This window comes from Kryptolebias marmoratus, linkage group LG22 (genome assembly GCF_001649575.2).
Source record: "Kryptolebias marmoratus isolate JLee-2015 linkage group LG22, ASM164957v2, whole genome shotgun sequence".
In the NCBI taxonomy this organism is placed as follows: domain Eukaryota; kingdom Metazoa; phylum Chordata; class Actinopteri; order Cyprinodontiformes; family Rivulidae; genus Kryptolebias; species Kryptolebias marmoratus.
In genome coordinates, this window is record NC_051451.1 from 20,613,187 (window position 1) to 20,621,814 (window position 8,628).

The 8,628-nt window shown below is 39.3% G+C and overlaps 1 protein-coding gene and 1 long non-coding RNA gene across 4 annotated transcripts in view; one reads left to right on the forward strand and one right to left on the reverse strand.

Annotated features, from left to right (window-relative positions):
- Positions 1-4,277, reverse strand: part of march8 (membrane-associated ring finger (C3HC4) 8) — an 80,162-nt gene extending 75,885 nt beyond the window's left edge. For 2 of the 3 annotated variants that reach the window (XM_025009163.2, XM_017432432.3), the window contains exon 1: positions 4,180-4,277. The gene's annotated coding sequence lies outside the window, so the exon portion shown is untranslated. Of the gene's footprint in view, positions 1-3,883; positions 4,102-4,179 lie in introns of those variants that run through there. The other variant, XM_037973666.1, reaches the window with a different exon arrangement.
- LOC119616696 lies at positions 4,272-8,549 on the forward strand. Its single transcript, XR_005232670.1, has 2 exons — positions 4,272-4,426; positions 7,438-8,549. It is a non-coding gene; the product is annotated as an uncharacterized LOC119616696 (long non-coding RNA).
- Positions 8,550-8,628: the final 79 nt, after the last annotated feature.

Consider the following 8,628-nt stretch of genomic DNA (forward strand, 5'->3'; position numbering starts at 1 on the left):
TCATCAAAATTAAATGAAATAAACATTTGAAATATATGAGTTTGTATGTAATGTATGAATATAATATACAAGTTTCACTTTTTAAATGGAATTACTGAAATCAATCTACTTTTTCATGATATTCTAATTTTATGACCAGCACCTGTATATTGGATGCCTAAAACTACTCCCAATCTAAAAACTCTGGCACTTTGTATCGAAATTGTAAATTGTTTAACTTTTGAGATTATTATATTACACTTCAACCTCAGAATTATCCAGCTTTCCCATTTAATCTTAATCAAACTTTAAATCATGCTGAAGTTATTGTACTTTAGACGTGGGAAGTGAAAGTGGAGGTTTTTGCAGAAAAAGAAAATGTAATTTCTAGTTGCTGTATGTTTTTTTTTCTTTTAAACAAAAGGAAGTTAGAAATTACTGAATGAGTGCAGCATCAGTAGCACACATGAACTGCTATTACTGGAAACCTGTACAATTTGTTTCAGTGTTTATTGAATAAGTAAAAAGGTCTTACAGGCATGGTTCAATAGTAAAGCAAAAAAAAAAAAAAAATTATTGACAATACTATTGTCAGAATCAGTTTGCTGTGTGAGCTCTCAGGTTCATCCACAAGACAACTGCTGCAGGAAAAGTAAGAAGCAGGCAAGCTTTCTCATATGTTAATGTGGTTTCTAATTTAGGTTCAAATTGATGTTTCCATTTCAATGCAAAGCTGCACAACGAATCTTTAAACACACACACACACACACACACACACTGCAGGAATGGAGCAAAGTGTTTTACTCCATTCTCTAAAGCTAATGGCTATAAAAAGAGGTATTAATACAAAGTGAAAAAAGGAGCAGCTATACTGCACCACTGAAATGGGGTGTACTTGTAGAAAACGGGCATCATAATATTTGATAAAATTACAAACCAGTCAAACGGCATATTAGGGCCTCTTCAAAATGAATTGCCAAAAGGAAAAAAGGAATATGGGTGCCAATGTTTAAACAAGGAGCTGGAAATTAAAAACCTCCCCAATACCTTTCTGCAAGTTGAACTGTATTATTGATTGTACATTAGAATTTGACTGAAACTGCAATAAGGACAAAATGGAACTCGTCAGACTCATCCTAAAATACAGAGGGAGCCACATTTCACCCTGACAACCAGTAGTTTCAAACAGTGACAATTAATTGACAGAAAGCCGCCTGTCTGAACCTTCAGAGAATTCCGACTGCATTCTTCTCCCCCTTTAATTACTTTCTCCAGAGCCTTTATTTGAACACGGGAACTATGAGTGTACTTGCCAGCTTCACACCGACACAGTCCATTAGGACTGCGGATTCTTCCTTGGTGGTTTTTAGCTGCTTAACAGTGACAGCCACCTTTTCCCCTGCTTGGAATCCTAATTATGTCTTTACATGCTCTTTTTTTCCCCCCTCTGCAGTTGGTTGTGTCATGATGACTGAAGGTTTCTGTCTGCCGACAACTCATGATAGTCTGGAATAGAGGAGATTTCACATCACAGCACAATGCTGCCTAATACAGGCGAAATCTTATCACTGTCAGAGGGGACACAAAGATCCAGGCCAAGATGAGGAAAGGGGCAGATTATCGATATTTATGATGAAGGATAAAAGGAAAGGACTTCTATGTAGGAAAGAAAAAATCCACTTGTGTCAAACCTTTGTAGAAAAAAAAAAAAAAAGACTGAATTCACTTTTGTAATAATCTAAGCTGACAAAACGTCTACGTCTTGATGTATAAACTGTGAAGGAGGTTTAAAGAGATCCAAGATCAAAAGAAATGTTGAAAGCTACTACCAGTGGCTCATTAGGGTCACCATGGTAACCACACATCTGTGTCTCTCACTTCAGAACAGATAAACAGAAACGCAAACTGAAAAGTAAGCCTCAAACAAACAGTCATTGTACAAAAAAGACAAGTTTTAACAAAATGGATTTTTTAAACTTCTACGTGGCTGAAGCATCTGGTGGTCACATGGAAACTTGTGGGTGTCTACAGCGTTTTATGTTGGAGATACAACTAGGTAGAAAGACCCGTTGCTTCCAGTTTTAAAGAGAAAATTCTGAGCTCAGATATAATGAAGTTTGGATGCGCGCACCCTGCACTCTGGGGTGATCTGAGAGAAAACCGTCAGTCCAATTGCAGTGGTTCTACAAACAAATGTCCATGTTTTAATTTATAAACTATACTAGAAAAGTAAAAACTGTGGAAATGTAAAGAGTTTGTTTGGGAAAACCTGAAAAGTTTAGACATCAGAGTTAGATCATTAGAAGATATCAAAATGCCAATTGAGTCATTTAAAGTCCAAATTTGTGACCCGTTTAAACTTTGAATAATGTTTCTACTGTGAAGTTTGTCTGAGTTACAGAGCTCTCATTGAGGTCCATGGGGAATTGCTTTATTTTAATTTTTAACTAATTTTGTTTACATCATACAATGTGCTACTACAAAAGGTTATTGCACACTGTTCCCAGTCAAGCCACACATTTAAATGTATTTTTTTTTCTTTAATTTAAGGGTGATTTGAATAAATACTACCTGGAGTGCTTTCTACCATTAGTGTGATTTCAAAGTTTATAAATGCAACACTAACCCTTTTTTTTTTTGCAATTAAAACCCATTCTCATTTACCTGTTTGTCAAGTCTTTTCAGCTCAACACACACAAACAAAAAATAAAAAGCAAAACAAGACTGAGTCTCTAACTGCCTGCAAAGAAGGACACCCCTGTCCATCACCACCGCTCTGTCCCCTGTGTCCAAATCTTTCACACTGGAATGAAAGAAAGCCACTTTATATGCTGTGATCCCATGCTAGGAGGCAGGATTACAGAAAAGAAGTCATCTGTTATCAAACGCGCACAGCTGTTAAGATACCAGTGGGTCGAGTCTACATGCAGTCAGCGTTTCACAAGCCTGTTAAAAAAGCAGGAAAACAGTCAGCCACAGCTGGTTCCTTCCTCTTAACTGCTGAACACGACAGAAAATCCAGCATCACAGTACATTCTGGACTTTAGGAATCTCTGACTAGAAGCCAAGCCTTGTTACCTTAAACCGAACAATCAAGTAAAAAGGTTTACACCCCCAGCAACAAAGCACACACCACAAGGAGGAAGTGAGAGCACAAAGCTGCCAGTAAAATTCAACTCAGGGCTGTATGTTCAAGAAGAAAAAAAACCAAAAAAAAAAACATGAGTGCATTAAGGCAAGAGAGACCAGCTGATCCTGTCAGAAGAACCACTTGAACCATTAAGAATCAGGAGAAGCTCTTGTTTCAGTTTGCTCTGTTGACACTGACTTCAAGCAGAGGGCAAACTAGAATATTCCTTTGTTTTCAGTAGCTGTGTTGTGTGGAAACAGTGCAGCTATGCAGGGGCACTCCTCATGCATTTCTTATGCTTCATAAAACGGCGACACCCGGCCGTGCAGGGAGTCTGAGTAAAACAAGAAAAATACACCAAGAGCAATCCGGGGCCAGGGCTGTGTCAGGGAGAAGAGCACGAGATCAGATCTCAGATTCACTCAGGTCTGACCAGTTCAGTCACTCTGACTCCTGATGCAGATCATTTCAAAACAGCAACATGCTCTGACAGCAAATGCCTATACTCCCAGAGGACATGTTTGTTCTATTTTAAAATAATAATAATTTAAAAAAAGACGGGTTTTAATGATTTGATGAATCGTTTTTTTACCCAAACAGGCGACTTGTCACAATGAAGGCTATTCTGTTGGCTCATAAACACATTAATTAGATTAAAATGATAATAATAATAATTTAGGCCTATTAGAAACAGCCGTGTGAGCTGACACATTCACATCCATACATACAAGCGTGTCTTGGGGTGGCTGCTTTCCCCTTAAATTGATTTCCTACCTTAATGACAAGTGGGTACACACACTGTCGGTGTGCTTCCATAAAAAAAATAAAATAATAATAATAAAAAAAACAAGCAATAAAAAGGTGTCAGAATCCCATCCCAGCACAGAGCAGAGCGGAGCGGAGCAGGTCCGACAGACAGAGCGACTCCGGTCGGGTTTAATAAAGCAGAGAGACGGCAGCAGCCTCGGTGTGGGCACACACACACACACACACACACACACACACACACACACACACACACACACACACACACACACGTCCAACAATGACAATCAAGAGAATACACTCACCGCCGCGTCTGACAGAAGACTGTTTGTTTATTTCATTGTTCCCTCTGAACAGCTGTGCGCGCGCACAGACTTCCGCCTTCACGTGAAGTGGAGGAGAGAGAAGAAAAAAAAAAACCCAAAACGATAAAGAATTTAAAGGACAGACGAGACGCAGGGGCGCACAGGAGACCCGGAGCTCGGGGTGATGAAGGTCATTATGGTGACTTTCTGAGGGGGAGGAAGAAGAGAGGGTAGCTGGAGCTTTAAGGTAAATTAATGGTTCCACGCTGGAACTGATCAGTGTTTAATCTGGGTGAATCTATGGCAGCCAGGTTGTGCCAAAAAAATTTAAAAAATGAATGAGGGCAGTTCTTCTAATCTGACTAAATTCAAATAGTTTATGCACACTAGAGGTTGACCCATATGTGTTTAAAAAAAAAAACAGGGATGGCTGCTATTTAATTATTTTTGGCTAATGTGTATTTTTTTATTTAACGAAAGATAACAATAATTGCTTAACCAACATAAACGTATATTTAACAACCCTTAGAAGAACTTGTAGACTTTAAAATAATATAGAGAAAAGCATTCTCCCTTTGAAAAGCTAAATTGTGGGCTACAGTGTTGCAGACACTGCAGCTTTATTTTTCTAATTGATAATTGATTAAGTCTGGACAGGCATGGCCGATTTTTCTTAAAGTGGCCAATGTCAGCCAGTTATAACCAGCTGGCTAATTATTTGGATCTACTGTATTATCTAATTCACACAGTGCCAAACTAAATGTGAATCACAGCACACAATATCTTCATTTAAATTCCAGCATATGCATGTGCCTTCGAGGCCTGGTCAGAGGTGAGTCAGCCACGGAGCATCATGATGCTCTCGGTTGTCTCATCATTGTTATTCCATGCCAATTTTCTGATCACAGCTGTCTGGTTCCTGCTTTGGTGGTTTATATTTGTGGGAACAGAGCAAATGTGTACAGATGTGAGCCTATAAATATGCTGAAGCCTTTTAAAATGTCAGCAAACACGGCAGCACGCCTTCGTTCAACAGCAAGGTGCGTTTGTAAAATTTGAAAACAGTGGTCTAAAACTGCACACATTTTGGTGCAAAAGAATATCCTGGCCAATATCCTGGCCAATGATTCTTCAATAATCTCAGTAATCGTAACCACTTGTGGTCAAAAATCTGCATTGGTGTCAATGTTGTGAAGGTGAAAGAAGAAGGTCCTGAAAATCTAATTAAAGGAAAGATCCTGACCTGATAAATGAAATATTAATAAGATTCCATTCAGTATTCCTGGACGCTAATTCTAAGTATTCTAAGATGCTTATACCCAAAAATATTAGCATCAGTCTTGTCTGAATTTATAAAACAGAACATTTAAACTTACCCAGGTATTTATCTTGTTAAGCTATGCTACGTGTCTGATTGATTGGTTTCAGCTGGTTTCATGGATACCTGAGTATCATTCGCACAGCAAAATTCACCTTGTGCTGCCTAATAATGTTTCCTAAACATATATATAAAAAGAGTGTTGGTCCAAGCACAGAACCCTGGTTGACTGGATCGCCTCCTGGCCCTGAGGCCTTTCTGGGTGGAGTTTGCATGTTCTCCCTGTGCTCCCTGAGTAAACCGGAGCACCCAGGTACTACAGTTTCCTCCTACAGATCAAAAAACATGCATATTAGGTTAACTGGTGGCTATAAAATTGTCCCTAGGTTTGAGTGCGAGTGTGAAGGGTTGTTTGTCTCTGTGTGTCCCTGTGATGGACTTGAGACCTGTCCAGGGTGTCCCCCGCCGTTGTGTCACCACTGTAAATAAACATGATTCATTTATTATGATGCATACACATTTATGTCCCAGGAGAATTATATTCGGCCAAAGCTTTGTTCCCTTTAAACTCGTACTAAGTAATCTAATGACAGTTGTCATGGTTGGTGCTGCAGCAGCTTGTAATTATAGTTCAGGCGTGGCGCACATAAGGCTATGGGCAAACAATATTTTTTGATTTTATGCCTCAGACGAATGCTTTGTTTTCTTCTGATTTGAACTGATAATGGCAGACCTTTGAAAAGGCATCAGCTCATGTTTATAGTACATAAAGGGGGCATTCAACATATTTTTTTTTTACTATAAAATTAATGAGTCTGCTTTTTATATGGAAATAAAACATATAATAAAAGCTTTTCAGACTGTAGAAACCCCGATGCTCCGATGACTCGGTCATTATTTCAGACCATGAATGGCCTGCAGTGTATTGTCAGCCTCTCCTAACTCAAGTGAATCACCACATGTCCTGTAACTCCACACCAAGAGAGCCCTTTAACTCACAGTGCATTATGTTGGGACAAGCTCACTTATGTTCTGTTGACTCGAAGCCCTAGCTGCGTCTCTGTGAAACCTGTCATTGTGTTTGGGTGTATTACTGATGCCCAGCCTGCCACGCTGGCCTTAGGGCCGGACAACGAGGCCTCTGTGCCCTCTCTGGAAAACGTGGGCACCTCGGAACCAAGTTGTCATGCATGGGTCTCTGCGTCGCAGCGATTCAGCAGGGTATCACAGCGCAAGGTGGGGAGAATTAGGCTTACAGTGACAAATGTGAAAAAAGGCAGATGAGCAAAGAGCAGCTGTCCCCTTGATACAAAAACAGCTTTTTTGGCACATAAGCGAACTACAGACATTAAAATAGTGCTTTTTACAGCAGAAAGAAACCAGCCACAGAAGCATATGCTCACATTCAGTAAAGTCCCCTGAGCTTGGCTGATACACCAACAGCAAACTTCTAGAGTTACTCCTGGAACAGATTAGAGCAGGGCGTGTGTGTTTAACTCCGAGGACTGGAAGGTGTAACAACAGGAGTCGAACAGGTCCAGCCAACAAGCCTCATAAGAAAGCATAAAGAGATAAAGAAAGAAAAGAAAACTAGAATAGAAAGTTAACAGGCAGGAGGTCCGTCGTTCTGTCGAGAGGCGAGATTAGAAGTGAAGGTTGTTCAATGATTTAACAAAAACTCCCCTGATTTTCATTTTGGTTTCCTTCCTGCTTTCGTTCTTGGAATACTGACCTTGTCAGACAGGTAGTGCTTGTCTCTCTCAGCCCTGTAAACACAGCTGCAAACTGACTCAGCACCGATGGCCTGGTTGCTTCTAACAGGTTGTGATATACAACCCTCCGCAAAGTATCCGTAGACTCTGAGAGGGGTGTGAGTACATGCTGTAAGCAAAGAATGCTTTCCCAAATATAAATTCTAATAGTTTCTTTTTTTTTATCAGCATCCACTTCAATGAACAGAAGAGATACAACAAAGGCTGGTCGAACACCCTTTATCAGCAGGTAGGTTTTGGAGAACTAATAACAAATCTTCCGTGGATGGAGTCTGGATGAAATCCTTTGATTTCTTTATGTCATAATGAGACTGAAGTTACGTGAAGATCATACCATCACTTGTAGGACTCTGTGTTCTTGTCTAAGCTGAAGATAATTCTTAAAAAAAACACTGGCTGTATGTTTTGGCTCATCGTCCTGCTGCAGAATAAATTTGGGGCCAGTCAGAGACCCCCCCGATGGTAATATATAACGGATAAGTATCTGCTTGAATAACCCCAGTTCCAAAAAGCATGGACATTGTGAAAAAAATGTAAATAAAAACAGAATGTAATGAATTCTGTCCTGGGGACAGTTTTGCTGTCAGAAAGACAATCAACAAACCTCTATAGAAAAAAAAAATCCTAGTCAAACCTTTGGATAGAGCCACTTCTCCTGTCAGTGAGCAAGAGGTTTTTATTTCTAAAAACCATGTTCGCTAAAAAGAAAAAAAAATCACTGTTTTCAGTCTGTAAATATAGACTTGCAGCACTTGGCAGAGTTGCAAAAGAAAGCCTGAGCAATTCTGAAAGTAGACGACAGGCATTTGACTGCTGTGTTTTTGTGATACACAAAAGCTGGAAACCAAATCAAATACTCAGACAAAGCCTCCATGTATCCTGACATCTACACGGAGCTACGGGAATAATAAGAAAAAGCTGAATCCTTCTGAAAACGAATAGCTGCAATAATCAAGCGGCGCTGTAATGTCTGTGCAAACAAACAGACAAGAAAAAAAGAAATGTTTGCCAAAGTAATTCAGCACGCCAACATGTTTGCAATGAAAACACTAAAAAGTCGATTTTTTTATTTAAAGGAAATATTTGCCATCTTTGTTGATTGCATTGCCAGGATAACATCTGATGAACATTCGACACAAATCTTTCCTTAAACCGACTGAAGGCTTGAATTCTGCAGGTATGTGGTCAGAAACTGAATTATATTTTGCCATCGGCACATTTGATCTTATAAAAAAAAAAAAAAACAACCACTGGCTTCTGTTGAAGTTTGACATAAATCAGCATGAATTACTTTAAAAAAAAAACACTCAGTGGAAGATACTAAGAAGTCTTTTGAAAAAAAAAAAGTACTCTTCACCA